The sequence below is a fragment of the Carassius carassius genome, chromosome 22 (genome assembly GCF_963082965.1).
Source record: "Carassius carassius chromosome 22, fCarCar2.1, whole genome shotgun sequence".
In the NCBI taxonomy this organism is placed as follows: domain Eukaryota; kingdom Metazoa; phylum Chordata; class Actinopteri; order Cypriniformes; family Cyprinidae; genus Carassius; species Carassius carassius.
In genome coordinates this window covers 9502234-9521059 of record NC_081776.1, presented here as the reverse complement: position 1 = coordinate 9521059, position 18826 = coordinate 9502234, and the positions used below count along the sequence as shown (strand labels likewise).

Sequence of the window (18826 nt, the reverse complement as noted above, 5' to 3'; positions counted from 1 at the left end):
AGTGGCTCATCTATGGCTTTGGGTTGGGTTTCTGGCAGACTGTTGCCCCTGACTCTCTGAGGTCCCTGAGGGAGACACTCATCCATTCTCTCCCCAGAACGAGGCTGGAGGCAGGTATCGGATTCCAGGCTTTCTTGCTTTGATCTCCCCTCTGAGAAAGCAGATCGAAACCCAACAAATATTCCCCTCCTTTACCCACAACATCAGCTCCTGCATTATTCAGTGCTGGAGACCTATTTAAATACCATGAACACCCTGCCCGCCTGTTCTCTTATAAAGGGCAGTCAGAGCAGATTCAAAGAAGATTTGAGCAGTTTAAAGAGATTATTGCAAAAATGGAAAACAAGGAGAAGGGCATTTGAGAGTGGAGTATGAGGGTTTGTTGCATTTCTTTTTGTTTTGTTTTTCCATCTTGTTTTAGAAACTATTCTGTTGACATGAGCACAATAGCTAGGTTATAGACCACAATTCTGTCACAACATTTTATATCTAAAGCATCAAAGACAGGTTGGAAAATACAGCAAAATTTTCTAGTTTTTGGAAAGAAAATCTATGAATTATTTACTGTGAAATATACATTCATATATATAATATTCATCAAGACAATAAGTTAAAGTTGTTTAAGTAAGAATATAAATCTTCATTCAAGTGTTAAGATTTGTCTAACAGTTTATTTATATTTGCATGTAATTTATTTATATAGTTAAATGTATATTTTTATTTATTCATTTTTGTTTATTTATATGCACAATATTTATTAATTCATGTTTGTATATTTAAATTTATTTATTTGTATAGGTGTATATAATTTTGTTTATTCATTTATATTTGTACATTTCAGTTTATTTATTTGTATAAATGTATTTATATTTGTACTTCATTCATTCATTTATATTTGTACATTTATTTATTAATGATTAATTTATTCATGAATTTTCTTTTTTATTATGAATTAAGCAAATGGATGATTTGAGTTGGCAGTGCAACTTTTCTGACTGAAACTGTGATTTTTCTTCCTATGAGGAATTTCCTGATTTATGACAATGAAGTTGTGATGGGACTTGCTTCAAATGAAGCATGAAGCCTAATATACCAGATAACTTGACTTGCAGTGTTAAAATGTAAAGCAATCAACAGCGAGACATGATGAATTCAATATTTTCCTGGTTAATGAGGCATTTCAGATGTCTGTCTGCCTGTCAGAAGCTCTTATGCAGGTGTTAAGTGGTATATGAAGAAATGAATGTTAGCACATTCTCATCAGATCACATCCTATTGTTTTCTAAACCGACACAAACTGCATGACATTATACAATATTACCCTTCCAGATTTGTTTCCATATCACATTTTTTGCCAGAAAGAAAAAGAAAAAACACACTTTGAATTGCCACATAAAATCCCTTTTGAGCCAAGGTCAATGCGGTTTATGTCCCATTTCAATCAAAGTATTACTGGAAGCTTCCTCCCTCCCTTCCATCTTTCATTGCACTCCTGATCTCAGCTTCAATGAGAGACCCTAGTCTGGGATTTCCGAGGGGAAAATCATATTTCAGGGAGCGTGGCTTCCTCCGTTAATCTATCTGATCAAATCTTTCAGCATCCAGTCACCTCCAAGATAGCTGTTTAGAGCGCCGCTGTTGGGAGCATCACATATTCATTAGGCCAGCCTTATCAGGGCCACAGACAGAATTTACCTTCTAGAGAGCGTCCACAGACACCCATTAGTCTGACTTACAGTGGGTTGCTCAGCTGGGCTGAATAAATTGCTTTCTACTATCTGCTGTGGACAATTTGTTTGGGATCATGATTTTTTTTTTTAGTAGAGCCACACTTTCCTGTTCATCTCCTTCCTCTCTCTCTCTCTTGCGCGCACACACACACACACACACACACACACACACACACACACACACAGACTCACTATCAGCTTATTAGTTGGGGAACTGGAGAAGAGATACTTTCAGAAAACCAGTTCTCAAACTACTTCAAAGAGGCAAAGGCCTTTGAGCTTTTGAGTGCTACTTTATTTCACAATTCCTCTATGGGGAAAATAAAAGCAAATGAAAAAGAAAAAAACAAACACACAAACGGTGTTATATGAACAAAAATTACTTAAAAAAATATATAAAACCCCTCTGTAAGTTAACTTACTATGCATGATGAAAAATTGTATTATGTTTAACAGGACTATAAATGTAATTTTACTGTAAAACACTAAAATATTGTTTGACGTTTTATTATATTCAACAATTTATATTCAACGCAATCGATGTACTTTTACAGATTTATTTGTTTATATTTATTTTCTTGGGATCTGAAATGTCTTAAGTTTACAGTGAAAAAGGTTAAAAGTTGCATTGCATCTGATTATTTTAAATTATGTTTTGTCTTAATTTAGTTATCAGTTATGGGATCGTTCAGATTTATATTGCAATATATTGTTGCAATATTTTATTGAAACATGTTATTGCATTTTTTTTTATAGCGAGGGATTGTGGTCAGGATTGGTTTTATTGTTACTTTCCCAACCCGTCTTATCCAGCATATCAAATTTCTATGCTAAATGCTGACATTGGTGGCATGCAGGCTTTTATGTGACCGATTAACAATGAGAAATCAAAAGCTTTTCCCACAAACTAATTATAAATAAATATTTAATTATTTTTTATTTGAAAGAGTCAATGAGGGCACATCTAAAAGGTCACACACTACTGAATTTCTGTCTCAAATAATTATTTTTTATTACACAATCAGACCGATAAAAGATTCTTCCTACATTTTAGACTTCAAGCAGAGATAATTAGCTCTGACTAAAGAGTTCATCTAACTTTATGAGGCACTTTTAAGCTGTGTGCCGACCGTTAAGATCCTGACCTTCTGACTAAAGATTTTAATTTCCATCCAGATCTGGCCTGAGATTAGCTTTGAATAACTAGTCTAAAATCATTACCACTACTAAGAGCTAAAGGGTGGGCAGCCATTAGGATTCACTGAATCATCGGTTCAGTATTGACTGATAAGCAAATAAATCAGCACTGACACCTGAGTCAATTGTAAAACAACACGTTTCGTATTCAACAGCCTTCCTTTTGGTTTGTCCTATCCTCAGCAAACATTTTGATAAAGAAAAAGATAAAGACAATGATAAATACTGTAGAAAATTAGCAGTAAGGGACAAAAGGTGGTTATTTGTTTTTAGTGTACGCCTTACAGGCAGGAAGAAGCTTTTAGAGTCTGGACACATTTAATCTCAAGTCATTTCATTAGGATAATCTGCTTCCTTGGTTTCATGCAGTTCAAAATACAAAACAGGGAATTACAGAGACACATGCACATGTTCAAAAATGCAACCATGCACTTTGTCTAATATCCAGAACCTCACTTGCGCAACCATAAGACACATACATGCATTGTATTATAAAAACAGCACAGACTTATATATGCATATAATAGATCCACAGTGCTTTTGCTGTTCCTGATCCATTAGATTCATGGCCCTGAAAGACTGCAATAAAAGCATTGAGGGTTCTTATGCAGAGGAAGTGATGCATCTTTTATAAGATCTGCAGGTGAAAGATTAGGAGATAATGGAAGATGAGAAGACTGAACAGGAAGGTTGAAGCAAAACAGGACAAGATGCTCTGTAACCTTTTAAATTCAAGTGCTGCTCAATATAAAGATTAGACTTCAGATACTCAAAGTGCATTTACATGTTGTGATCAATGGACTTTATACAGGCAGTAAAAAAGCAATGACCATACACTGAGAAAATGACAAATTGATATATATTTATATTATACTTTATAAAATGTTTATGTATTTATTATAAACTTATTTTATTTTAGGAAAAGCTTGCTGTGAACATTATTCCACATTCTTGAATTAAATTAGATATAATAATATACCCGTTTTGTCATTTTGCATGCTTTAATCTAATCACAAAAACAGTTGTGAAATTTTAACTACCTCTTTTTGTCCCATAAAAGTTTGTATCTTTACATAGTCTAATGTGTGGTTACATTTACCATTGTTCAGTGAAATTTTGGAGGTGAAATCATGGCTTTCCAATAGTGGTCTGCACATTCTGGAGTTTGAAGTTCATGTGAATTTGCTGAATTGACCAACAGACAACAGCTTGATTTGAAAATGACTTCTGTGCAAGATGTGTTTAATTGATTATAGACAATAGTCCTTTTTTTTTTACCTGTGAAATTTTGTTGACGTTTGGCTAATTTGACCAAACTTTTCCACCAGTAATAGTGACTGAGGTGTTCAGTGGCTTTGCTTTCCAACAAAGCAGATGGGGTACAGAGGGAGCTGTGGTGCTCATGGCTGGAAAAAGGCTAGGTGGCGGTAATGGGTTTTGGCCTGAAAAGGCTGTGTTGTGCTGTGCTTGAGGATAACTGACAAACTAAAGAGATAGTAAAGAAGAGGTTCATAGATTTTGATGTACTGTGAGGTCCTAAAGTATACATTTAAATCAAACATCTAAGCATCGGAACAAAGGATGATCATCAGTTATGCATTTACCTTTTAGATTAGTGAGTTAAACAAAATTTATTAAGCATATCTATTCTGACCTCTAACAGTCTTTGTATGCCCACTCATAAATCACTTGAGTGGAAATGATTTATTTGTGCAGCTTCCCCTTTTCCTTCCAAATACAGAAGTATTTATTCCACTCCTGAGCTGCAGTTGTCTGTCAGGTTTACTGAGGCCTGTCCTTGCTGGTATCTGTACCTGTCGGTTGTAAGGACGTGCTCGAGCTTCTAGGGCAAGCCATTAGCCAATGGAGCAGAAAAGCAGAAACCTACAGCGAAGGCGACACTGACTTCTTATGCCAATTGAGCACCATGATGGACTGTGCTACGTCTCAACTTATTCTCTCATGGTTCGATGGAAAATGTAATCAGATCATGAAGTTTGATCGAAGCCCTGGCTGCGTCCGTGGCTGTGATATTGAACCTCACCAGTTCTGTCTCCTCTCAGCCCCTGGTGGGTTTCAGCTTTTTCCTCTGAAAGCTTCCCTCTGTGAAGTCATGCGTCCTCCATCTCCACCTCTACCACAGGGCCTCAATATCCCCATGCATTATTTAATGGAGTTTTCTCAGGTAAAGGGTAGGTTCACCTTGGTGCAGTGAGGTGTTGGCTGGACAAGGCTCTTAGGGGAAAGAACATCTCATCTGAGCTCAAACGTTATTGAGCCTGTCACTCTGAAGACACACAAATACATCAGAGCAAGCAAGAAGCACAGAAGGATCCCGAGGGGGAGCCTTAAAGGGTAAAGCAATGAAAGTGGATGACAACATGGATGTCTCAAATGCGCTATGAGTCAACAGGGCACTTTGCTAATGGCAAACATTCTATTTTCGCACCAATACGCTCAGGATGTATAAAACCAAAATTTGCAGGGACGGAGCGATGGCGCACTTGTACCATCAACTGTTTTAGCTTCTTCAATTTAATGTCAATTGCATCCAATCATTTCATTTGTTGAGGTATTGCCGATGACGTGGGAAACCGAGGGGTCAGACTCATTAAATGCTCTCTGTAGTGAATGAAGCGACTGATTTGCACTTATCTGTTGAGAGTGAAATTTAAAGGAGCTCTGTTGTCTCATTTGGGAAATGGCAAACACGACAGTTTAGGTAATGGGAAATATAATCGGTTGTCGGATCATATCAGGCTTTTTCCATTGTTCTTTTTCCTCCGTCATGCAATTAATAGCTAAAATAGCCTTTTTAGTTTTTGGTTACAGATAATGAAATCTAATCATCCAGGTCACTGTGACCACAAAAGCTGTTTGGGATGAGGGACATGTATTATATCTATTGTTCCACCTAATATATTTCACCCTTAGTGGTGGAAGATCAATTTGATGGACACTGAAACAGTCATTATATGATATGAATTTGCAGGCTTTAGAAAACTTTCGGAACAGCGAATCCCTGCATTCTCATGTGTGCCAAAGAGAGTCAATAAATTAAAATGTGTAATGCTTTGCTCCTTCGGACACTAAAAGTATACTGAATATGAAATATGCAAGTTAAAACTAGCAATGTTCTGGTTTAAAAAAAAATAATTAAGAAACATTGTCAAAATTATTATATCAAATGACCCCCAAACTGAAAAGAAATTGCTTTTGGGACCATTCTCAGAATGTGAGTATTTTGTAAACATGCACTAGACATCTTTAAAAGTTGTGCTGCTTCTATCTTCTTTCCAGCATCTCGCTCACAAGTCCTATGTTGTTAAGATGTTGTATCAGCTTAAAACAAAATATGTTTCAATATGCTGCCTCTCCATTTCATTGCACTTTGTTGCACATTTTTAAACACCCTTTAATGTCTAAAATATGTGTTTCTCATGGCCAATGCTCAAATAAATTTTGTAGAGAGCATGTTTGCATTGAACAACATTCACAAGCAAAGATCTTTAAACCATCCCTTCTTAATGGATTATTAAATTTAATATAGGCTACAAAACAGTCAAAAGGTTCAAACATTTATGCATAAAGCTACTACCAAATGGTGTTTTCTATGGTGTTTGTGAGCTCCATTCACACCGAGAATGACAACTATATAGCGTCCATACCAATGCATGATAACATTCTGTTTATTATAAGCTCAAGCTCTTTAAAACTGGGTGAATTGTGATTGGCTGTCAAGGTTTATTTTTCATTAGATTGAAAAAAAAAATGGCTCAAAGTGTGTCCAAAATATTATTATAGTAATAATTGTTGTATGGTATGGTCTGACTTCCCAATATAATTACAATGATTGTTTTAAAAACTTTACTTTATTCTTAGTGTGAACAGGCATTAACAGTTAATATTTATAATTTCGTATCAAAACAATGTCATGCAGAAATATCTCATCAGAGCTCAGTCAATGAAGCACAACTGTTTAATTAACAAAGGCTTTATGGCTTTATGTGCTCCTCAGTATGTTAGTTAGTTATTAGGATGTCCATTATCAGAGTTCAATTGCAGTTTTTCAGGGTTTGGTTACCTCATGCATATCACAGATTTGTGAAAACATTAAAATTTTAATGTATAAAGCTCATTGTAAACTGCTCAAACGTTTGTCTCAGTGCAAGCCAAAATCTTAATATGACTGGTCCATTTGGATCATGATTTATTTGTCCCAAGGTACCTTAAACAGATGTCTCAACATGTTATTTCATTGCCAAAGCAATAGAAAAAGACAGTAATCAAGGGAATAAAACCTTTTTACAAGGAAGCAGGTCCACAGTTCAAGGAACACTATGTGCTACACCACAATGTTACTAGGACATCCCAGACCAGTCAACAGCAATCCTGCTGCTGTCACTGTCCAATAAAACCTCCATGAGGCTGACGAACGAGCGTGTCAGCGCGGCAAATTAAAGTGCTCTGACCTCATAAGAAGAAACCCTTACCTAAAAATACCAGTGGACTGTTATTTAGAGGGACAGGTGAGGTTGGGATGCTATTGCTAAAGAAGGAACATTAATCATCTTCACATCTGATGAGATCCTTTGCCTGGTCTCTATTTGATGGATGGGCATGTGTGTAATGCCAGGAGGGCAGGAACAGGAAGTTAGCTTGGGTGTGTCACTCTGTGCTGAGATTATTACTGTCAGCGTTACAATTACGAATGAATCACTGCCTGTGAATAAACTAAAATTCCCCAAAAATGCTGGACATCAGATATCCCATAAATCTCATTCTAAATGGTAATTTGGAAAAATGCAAACCATAAACTGAATGTGCATATAGGTGTAAATACCATGGCGTGTAATTACTCATTTCATTGCACCTTGAAAACTGCCATCTGATACAGGCACTGGACTATATCAGCACCACTGTACCTTTTCCTTAATCCTGTTTTCCATGAGGTTTTGATGAAGGTGTATTTCCATTACAGTAACATGATTAAATTTTAACGGTGAGATAAACAGATCCTATCCATGCAGAAATGTCATCTCTGGCCATTCTAAATTTATAACATCCCCATGGCTTAAAACCACCGTTAAAGTCAACCCAATCCCTCCAATCCCACCTGAGGCCCCATTGTAGAGCGACCTGTGACTGTGCTCAGAAACAGACAGGCTGAAAGTTTTTTTTTTTAATAAGATGATGGGTACTAGCATGAAGTGGCACACCTGTGGCCCGCACGGCGGCTCCCATCAGTTTTTATTGACCCAGGTTTATTGGTTCCAGTGGACAAGCGGGAGTCAGTGAGAGAGGCACCTCTGCATATATTGATCGTGCAACTTATTGCCTGACTGTTAAAATTCCAGCACTGTCTTAAAATCTTCCAGTCTGTTGGGTTTGTGTGTAATGTCAGTATCAAAGGTCAATTCGTTTCATTAAGGATCTGATCATAAGAATTTTCTCAGCTTTGCTACTCAAAAAAAAAAAAAAAAAATAATAATAATAATTTTAATACATTTAATCCATTTGGATCTTTAAATATATTCTCTAAAATTGATCGTTTCAGTGATCTTTTAAAACAATCACCACAGGATAGTCAAGCCTGCGCTTTTTTTTGGCACATCAACAACAAAAAATAGATGAATGAAAAAATAAATAATGGCACAGCTTTTTGGGGCCGTCAAAAAAAAAAGAACTTAAAATAAAAATCCACATTCAAATTTTTGGTGTCCGTTAAGGAGGCTGCTTTAAGGCACCGCCACGGGTATACTTTACATTCCGCGTTTTGCTCCGTTTCACACACAGCCTCTTCCACAAGCACAGCTTTCAAACGGCTGACGAGCTTGACAAGCAGTACCACTTCTGTCATCATTCACCTCGTGCATGCGCTGTTGACAGCCGCGCACCCCGTCCGCGTGAAGGCACTTTTTGAGACCGCGTGGACGGATGCGCGGCTGTCCGCGAGCCCTCTTGATGACGAAAATGACATAATGCGGACGACGCGCGGATGCATCATGCGGATGGTCAAATTATACTTTGGCCTTTATCAGTGGCGCACGAGATGCGATGAGAATATAAGTGTCATTGCATTATAATGTTTTTGTTAACCTATACAGTTGAAGCAACTAGATGCAGCGCTGCTGCGATGTTCATTCAAAATATTGCGGAAAAAGAGAATGTGGAGAAGATCTTGTTCACGTCAAAACTGAAACCAAGCCATTCACACAGAACGCATATTTCACGCATTTTCTAGAGGGATATCTTCTATCATCGTTGCACTCTCTGCGACAGAGCCGCATGTTTAGAAAGCCATGTAAAATTAAGGTGGGTTCAATTTTTTTCAAAAACATATCTCGAGACTTTTTGCTGGGCTTTTCCACATCCCACTGCCTCTCATGATTAAATGAAAAATGTACTGTGTGATTGGCTTTTACCCCTTTGTATTAAACTATGTATGTACACATGATGCTGTTTTGTTTATAGTTATTTAAGGTACTTAATTATAATTGGTTTATGAACTTTTTTTCAGTCTTCTTTTCTTATTCTTTGAATAAACGTGCGTTAGTAATATTTTGCCCAATGCGCCCTCTTGTGGCCTATTCATAGCCAAAAGCGTTTCTTCACCCTAATTTTCAATTCGAATATAATTTGAATTTTGATCATATTTATTTGCAAATTCGAATTTAGTTTTTCAGCCATTTTGACAGCCCTACAGCTTTTATTATTTTACTATTTCAATCTATGTAATTGAAATCACATTTTCAAAATGGATTTATCCATTGCTTATCAGCAGTAAAAAGTGTGTATGGTTAAAATATGGCTAGCTGTGGAATAAGCAATACTAAATTAACAAACATGGATGACACTGAAACCAGTTGAACATATCGATGATATGTAAACTTAAATTACTGTGTATTTAAAATGCATTCATTTTATTAGTACTATTTCAGTTAGTTTTTTTGTTGTTGTTTTTCTTCTGATTTGAATGTTATTTTATTTCAGCTTCATTTCAGTTACTGAAAACGATTAACAATTTAACAACCCTGCATTAGGTGCCATCTATAGGCTCTTTTGAACATCCAATGAAAATTTTCTTGGGCGCTTGGTCATCCTAACAAATCAACAACAGTTTATGATAGTCATTCTCTTAAGAAAACAAACTAAATTTTTTCACAAACACTGATTCATTCTGAAACAAAACAAAGCTACTCTAATGCAAGCATTTCCTTTAATCAGTTTCCTATTTTAGCCTTTGAAACCAACAGAAATGTCTGTAAGATTAACTCAAAGATTTAAATCATAATGCTGCTAACAGAACCCAAGTTATGATTTAACATTTAATTTCCAGGGAAATGTCTCATCTTCCCACTCTCTCTGGTTATGTAAGTTGACTTTGGCTGATTTTGTGGCTAAATTATATTCACAGGGCATTGCACTGCGCGCACACAACGACAAGTGCACAATGATAATGTGCCAGAGGACGACGAGAGAGAGTTAATTGGGTTTGCCCTCCCTCTTAGGATGCATAGATTAAGAGGAATCATAAATTAACATACCTATTGGGTCTTAATTGTGGCTGGTAAGTGGAAACCTCACCCTCATTATGGCCTCTGTGATTTTACCCTGGTGATCATCATTTAGGCATCACACAGAGAGAACTAAAGGTCATGGACTGCTGCCAAACAAAGAAATTCATGAGGGTGAAGAAACTCTCCATAGTGATTATCTACTAATCTACTAATTAGTAGATGGTAAAATAATCAAATTCAGATGATGGCTTGAGTGAATTTATTTTTTGATCTCACAAATGGACTGACTGCCACTTTATGCAGTTTTAAGTTGATGGTGATAGATCCAATAACAAACTGCTATATTTAATATTATTTATTTTTAATACTTCACAATAATCAATTAGTGTCAGCGACTGACTCAAAATCGTTTTAAAAATTAGGTTTTTGAAGAGTGTGGAAAAAAAAGAGAGCAATTTAAGTAAAATCAAGACTCGCATCATGTGGACTTATTCTTTGTTGACATTGTATAATTTTAGCAGCTTAATTTATTATTCTGTTGAATTTAAATGAGGCTGAGTGATTTGTTTGTACAAGGCTGCCCTCTAGTGTATATTTTGGGGAGCACAACCTACCTCCCAATACATTCGTTTTTTTAATCAAAGGAATAGTTTACTCAAAAAAACACATTTGCTCTAAATTCATAGAAAAAAATAAATAAATAAAAAATAACTAAAATTATAAAATGAGAACAGATTACCAAAATAATAAATAATAATCATTACTATATCACATCATTATTCTCAACATTAGAGATAAAATTTGAAAAGGAAATTCTTAAAACACCTTTCCTTTTAAAGGGATAGTTAACCAAAAAATGAAAATTGTGTCATCATTTACTCACCCTCATGTCATTCCAAACCTCTGACTTCCAATACGGAAGTCAATGGCAACCACCAACTGTTTGATTACCAGCAATCTTCAAAATATCTTCTTTTATGTTCAACATAAGAAAGCAACTCATACAGGTTTGGAACGACATGAGGGTGAGTAAATGATGACAGAATTTTCATTTTTGGGTGAACTATCCCTTTAAATATTTAATTTATTTGAGTTTCAAAATCTTGCATGACTGAACAGCTATCAAGGGTTAAAGCAAAAAATAAATCCTAAGTCTGAACTTTTTTCCTGGGGCGGGGCAGCGCATGCAATGTTTGTGTCAACTTTAATCTAAATTTAATTTAAAAGTATATCATTTCATTTTGTGCTCCATCTTTAATTTCGTAGTGCCGCAAAATACATTGTTTATGGCAATACGTTTTCATTATTTCAATGACGGCAGTCTTACATGCATTACACGGGGATGCAGGCAGACGCGTGAATAACAGCATGCGTGCGGTCACGCCATGTTGCTGTGTGCGTGGTCACGAAAACTTAATGTTTGCATGCATTTTTAAGCACTACAGTTTAAAACATCTGATTTTAGGCCGTTGAAACACAAACAACAGAGCTATATGCTTGCGCGGTCTCTGTTTCTGTGTGAGAGAAGAACGTATGCCGCATCAGCTGCTAATAGAGCTCGTAAGCATTTTTGCCACTTTATTGGCTTTGAACGATTGCATAAACACTTATATGCATCCAAATGCAAGTATCCTCATAAACACACTCATTTCTGTGACTGCGTGACCTACTGCCATGCGGCAGATTTATTTACAACTGGTTGAGTGGCACTATTGGGGGATCCATGGGTACCCCACTCAACCCTGCCAGTTCCAGGCTTTTTAAATCTGCCCAGTAGTTTGGGTACCTGATCTGATCATTTTTTTTCCTAACAAAAAAAAAACAAAAAAACTTGAAGACAATACATTTTACTCCAGAAGTACTCTCATTCCCAATGTGGGTATTTCTTTTTTTATTCTTCTCCCTACCATTGCTTTTTTAGTCCTTATATCCTTTGTTTCTCTTTTTATTCAATAATATTTTTACCTACTTCCCTTAAAATATCTTAATCTCTATACTAGGTCTGGTCTTAGTGGGCGAATGTAGTCTATCCATTTTCCCCATATCTTAACAAATTTCTCAGAATGTAGCCGAAGATTCATTGTTAATCTCTCCATTGTGTAAATTTCGTTCACAGTTCCCAGCCAATCATTAATTTCTGGTGTTTCAGGTTGCTACCATTTTCTGGTTATAACCTTTTTGCAAGCTACCAACATAATTCTCATTAAGTATTCATCAGATTTGTCTTCTGATTTAAGACTTCTAAGACCAAAGTATAGAGTTAAGAAACTAAATAGGATGGGTTCCATGAAAATACTCTCTAAACTCTTATGGATTTCCTGCCAATATTTCTGAACTTTAGGGCATTTCCAGAATATATGGCTATGTTTGGCTTGATTTGAGCCGCACAAACTCCAGCAGGTTGCATTTTTGCTTTGGTATCTCTTCTGCTCAGGGGTGAGGATGAATCTAGTGATATTTTTCCAACCAAATTCTCTCCAAATTGAGTGTCTTCCACTGTGATTTAAGAATACTTTCCCAATCTTCCTCTAGGATATTCAGATTTCCTTCCCATTTCCCATTTATTTTTAATATATTGGGTATTTTCAAATTTTTGGTTTTGTAGACTTTTATACAATTTTGTAATTATTTTTGTCATGTCCCCCATTTTATATATTGCAATAAACATTTTAATAATACTGTTTTCCTTGTCATTATATTCCCTTATAATATTATTAATGTTGTGTCTTATTTGTATGGAAATCCTTATTACATAACAGGTGTTCACATTTGAGTGTCTAAAAATCCAATACTTGCCCTTTATGTAAAAACGTACAGTATGCTGTGAGGCCTCGTTTATTCCAAGCTTTAAAGCTATTGTCTAGAGTATTTTGAGCAAATGTTGAATCATAGGCGGGCCATCTCAAGATTGATACCAAATCTATCAAATTATTATTTTTTTATTGTATCTTGCCAAATCTTTAATAAGTTAGTTGTCCACGGATTTAATTAATGTATATACATTTTATTCAAGTGTTCGTCTGCCATTATAGCTTGGATTGGAGGTCTTTTCAGGTTAGCATTTTCTATTTCTTTCCACCTGGCTTTAAAATCTGGATTACATAGACATAATACAGGTCGTAGTTAAACTGCACGATTATATTCCTCTAAGCATGGCAAGGCAAGACCTCCTTTTTCTTTCTGTAATTGTAGTGTCCTAAATTTTATTCTTGTTTTTTTCCCTTGCCATATAAATCGTGATATCAATCTATCCCATTCAGTAAAGTTTTGTTTGCTTATCTCTATCGGAAGTGTATGGAAGAGATCCTGGAAAGTATATTCATCTTAATTGATTCAACTCTACCATATAATCCTAGATATGGTAGAAGATTCCATCTAGCCAAATCTGATTTGATTATAGAATACAGTGGTTTGTAATTCACATCAAATAGTCTTGTGATATCTTTGGGTATTTGAACCCCTAAATATTCAAACATTTCTCTCCCCATTTAAACTTTAATTTTCCCTTTAAATGCTCAAGGAAAAAATTATCATTACCATGGTTAAACAGTGATATTCGTAATCTTATGAAAAAAAGAGACCACGCTTTAAAAATGGCATTATTGTCTAAATTAAATACAGATCATTTAATCTATAAAGGTCTCTGAAACAAAGTAGTACAAGAATTACGGAAAGTCAAAAGTATCACATTATACACAAATAATAGAGAGTGCCAAAGGTACAACCCTATGGAAACAATTAAATAATTTAACAAATAAAACTCATAAGCAGCAAACAATCAAAGAGTTACAAATAGATGGAAAAGTAATTGATGATAAAGGTTCTCTAGCAAATGAGTTTAATAAATATTTTATAAGTTCAGTAGATGAATTGGCTCAAAATTTTAAACCAGTATTATTAAATAATAAAGTGGAGGATGAGCTACCAAACTCATTTTTTATTAAGGAGATTGAAGAGAACAGAATAATTGAAATTGTAAAGCTTCTACTGAATTCAACAGCAAAAGATGTTTACAATTTAGATATGTTATTTCTTGGAAAAAGATAGACAGTCTTTGGATCAGGGTCATGTGATGGGAGCAGTATGTATTGATCTAAGAAAGGCATTTGATACAGTTAACCACACTATTCTCTTATCTAAACTAAGTGCATTTAATTTTAGTAAACTTTCAATTGAGTGGTTTACCTCATATTTAAATCTAAGAGATCAGTGTGTTAAAATCGAGGATACAAAATCATTGTCTATGAGAAATAAAATGGGGTTACCACAAGGCTCAATATTAGGCCCCTTGCTTTTTAGTATGTTTATAAATGATCTACCATGTTGTTGCCCAGATGTTGAATGTCAGCTTTATGCTGATCACACAGTAATTTATCGGCTAAGTCATCTGCCAAGGTTGCTGCAGTTTTAAATAAACAAATGGAAAGGATATCTATATGGCTTCAGGAAAATCATCTTACTCTGAATGTTAAGAAAACTGTCTTTATGTGCTTTTCTAATAGAAAGCAAAAAGAAAAAGTAATAATTCGAGTAAATAATAAAGAAATCGAGGAGGTAGATGAGCTTATTTTTTTTGGTACTGTTTTAGAATCACAACTTAAATTTGATAAACATGTAGAAATATATATTAGAAAATATATCTCAAATGAGGCAACTCATCTTTTTATGCATGCAATGATCTTGTCTCGCATTTCATACTGTATAACAGTTTGGACTCAAACAAGTGACTCCTTAATCAAAAAAATTGAAATGTTGTATAATCGTGCTCTAAAAATAATGGATAAAAAGCCAAATCGATGGCATCATTGCAACGTCTAAAACAAATTTAATATGTTAAGTTTCACAAATTTTAAAAAGCTGTCATACATAAAATTGACATGTGACATTGATGAAGTTTAGAGTTCAGATATAAACATTGATGACATTTCTTTTACTGTCTAAACCGGGCGTGCTAGTGCGTGCCAGGGCCAGTCGCGTTTCCACTGTCACTTCCGAGGCTTGATCGTGCCTCGTCGGGGCTTCCTCGGGGCAAACGGCCAGGGTTTTTTTGCCCGACGAAAACCTTGGGCCAAAGCAGACCAGCTAGGGCTAGAGTGGTCATGAACAAAGGCCACGCTCTCCGCGTCTGGAGAGCGTCAGCGCTGCAGATCATTACAGAAAGATAACAGCTTTAAGACCAGCATTAAAGACTTTTTAAAATAAGTTGAGCTCAAAACTCACTTTCAGCAGAATAACTTGATCTGATGTGGATTATAATCACCATACAAGGTAGAAATATTTATAAATGATGCAAAAGACTAACTAAGACGCTAAACATTAACATTACCATAGTAAACATGGTAAATATGACCGCTTGAAGAAATCAGATGTCAGCTTCTTATTCTCTATCACAATCGTGTAATTATTTAGTAATTTATATTATCTGTTGTAAGTCTCATCTCAAGAGTTTAGCTCCACGTAGCCCATCATAGAAATATAATGTTTTATGTTCGGGAGCTTTTATAAAAACAGAGATGATATCATTCATTCTAAATGTGACGTATAGGCTACTGTGACTACAAATAAACAGAAACAGACTCGACTGAATAAGCTGGCTATTTTTTATAAGCGTTAAAAATAAATAAAATATAAATACATTTATTTCTGTGTGATTAATTTTGAGTCCTATAAATTAATTCATTATGATCAATGTATCACGTATTCTATAGTAAAAAGTGAAGTGACATTCAGCCAAGTATGGTGACCCATACTCAGAATTTGTGCTCTGCATTTAACCCATCCGAAATGCACACACACAGAGCAGTGAACACACACACACACACACACACACTGTGAGCACACACCCGGAGCAGTGGGCAGCCATTTATGCTGCGGCGCCCGGGGAGCAGTTGGGGGTTCGATGCCTTGCTCAAGGGCACCTAAGTCATGGTATTGAGTCAAAACATTGATGCTTTTGAATTTAAATATTTAACAAAGCATTTTTATAATGTTCGTTTTTTGATCGCACTAGTTCCAGTGACTTATTTCTTAGTCTGATAACTTCTCTTTGTTAGTGAAATAATGGGGTTGCGTGATGTTGTTCCCGAGAGGCGTGCTTCAGGCCCTGACTGTGGAAACCCTGCGCTATTCTGGCCTCGGTGCTACTGGCCCGAGGCTATTAGCCCCGCCCGGCCCGGCCCGACCTGTTTTAAGCCCTGGCTCGCACTGGCCCGACAGTGGAAATGCGGCTACTTAAGAGTGGTTTTTCTCAGATCCTTCGGGTAGAGTAGATTCTTATGTTGTTACGCCTGTCACGTCCTTCCTGGTCAATTAGATTACTTCAAGTTGGCTGTGAAGTTTTAACATCACTTTCATAACCTCCTCTGTAACCTGCATCTGATCCTCCATTGTTGTTATCCGTTCTTCCATTTCCTCTAGCCTTTTGTTTGCTCTGTTGATGTCCTCTTTGAGCTCTTGAAAATCTTTCTTGTTGTCTTGACGGAATTCTTTTATTTCTCTAAATATCATCTTCAAATCCACTTCCATGTCCCCGTCCTCCTCGCTATGATTAGCTAATGAGTAATATTATTCGTTTAGGCCCTTTTGTCACTTTAGTCATGAGCGACTCGTTCTCAAGCTGCCATCTTGCTTTCGCCCACACCAGAAGTCCCTAAAGATGCAATTTTTAATAGTAATTTTAAAGAAATTGGTGTGTTTAAGTCAGTCTAATGAAAAATCATAACATTATCAAAATTACCAGATAAAAGGCTGATAAAGTAACAGGTTTTAGTATTTGTTATTGAAATTGAGGTACAATCTTTTAAATCTGTAATAGCAACAACAACTTTGCTGAGACACACCATGTTTTACTGAGCATTAGAGTTGTGACGTTCGCGAACGAACCGATTCTTTTGAACGGCTCATAAACATGAACGATGGGAGCCTAGTCGCGGCTGGAGGGGAGCCGTTCTTTTTTCCTATGCGTATTTCACACAGATGCACACAAATGAGCTCCTCCGCGAGACAGAACAGTTATAGGGGGAGGGGCGCACCCAGCGCAGGCCAACCCTTTATAGCGTGATGATATTAGTTTTTAGTTGTGCATGTTCATTGCAGCCCACTTTGTTATTCTAATTTTTGTCTACTTTAAATATTTTTTGTTTTCTATCAAAATGTTCTTGTGTGATAACAATGTTCTTGTGTGAAAGTGTTTGTAGTAAAAGCTGTTTTGCACAGAAATTCATTGCAGCCGGCTTTGTTTTTGATGTTTATTTGAGTAGGTATTGTATGAATAACATAAGTCAACCTAGCTTTACACACACACACACACTTTGTACTAAAGGTAAATCCAAAATAGTGATGTCACTGTCTAAGCAGAGGGATTTGTGCAACCCTATGGAATATAGTCCACACATGACAAATGAGGTAATAATCAATATTTCAGAATAATTCAAACTCAGATATTGGTGTGTGATATCTGAGTTTTAATTATTTGACTACAAATCTCACCTCATCATTCCTCCCAGTGATTATTTCCAGGATAAACAGATGCCCCCAAGCTGGCTTCTTAAATCTGACTAAATATTTAAAAAGAGCCAAAAGAGCCGTTCTTTTGAATGGCTCTTTGAAAGGAACGGATCGCGAAGATCCGGATCCCCTCAAAGAGCCATAAATCCTATCACTACTGAGCATGGCATTTGGCTGATGTAACTGAAAACACAAAACAAAAAAAACAAAGCTCATGTCTCTCCTAAATGTGCCCCCTCTTCCAACACCATTCCTTCTTTCTCCAGGAGTTCCTGCACTTTCTTCAGTTTGTCGTCGACTTCCTGTGGTCAGACCATTCTCTCTGAGAGTTTGTCTGCTAAGGCTTTTATTATGGTGTCTTTTTCAATCAAAATAACCTAAAGGAAAGGCAGGAAAAACAATATATACAAATTTTAAAATAGTGTTTATCAGAAGAAAGACATTATACAGCTTTAGAACATCTTAAAGATGAATAAAACAACATTTTATTAATTCAATTGGCAATTTAATGCTCATTTCTTTTTTTAAACTGAAAGATCAGTCTCCGTAAAGACTGTCAAAAATTGCCAGTACCGACCATATTTCAAGTCGTCACGGCGGGGTATTGGGTAAAGTTTTCAATTAGCAATAATCACGCCTCGGATAAACCTCATAGGCTACGATACTGCCACTGCGCAAAGATAATCAGCTAAAGGAGACATCTGTGTACTTATCCATCTGAGCCCCTGTGATCATCAATGGTGGGACCAGCAGAACTCACCAAAAATGATCAAACTGCACAACTCTAAACTTAAACTGTTAAAACCGGCAGTTTTAAAAAGTCAAATATCAAGTTGTGGATTTTATACCCAAATTATATTGAATTAAAAGACA

General features: G+C 36.0%; 1 non-coding gene and 1 pseudogene across 1 annotated transcript; both read right to left on the bottom strand.

Moving 5' to 3' along the window:
• The window catches only part of LOC132098890 (N-acylneuraminate cytidylyltransferase A-like), a 54664-nt pseudogene that overhangs the window by 33430 nt on the left and 2408 nt on the right, over positions 1-18826 (bottom strand).
• On the bottom strand, positions 18495-18635 carry LOC132099306 (U4 spliceosomal RNA). The gene has a single exon (XR_009423080.1). It is a non-coding gene; the product is annotated as a U4 spliceosomal RNA (small nuclear RNA).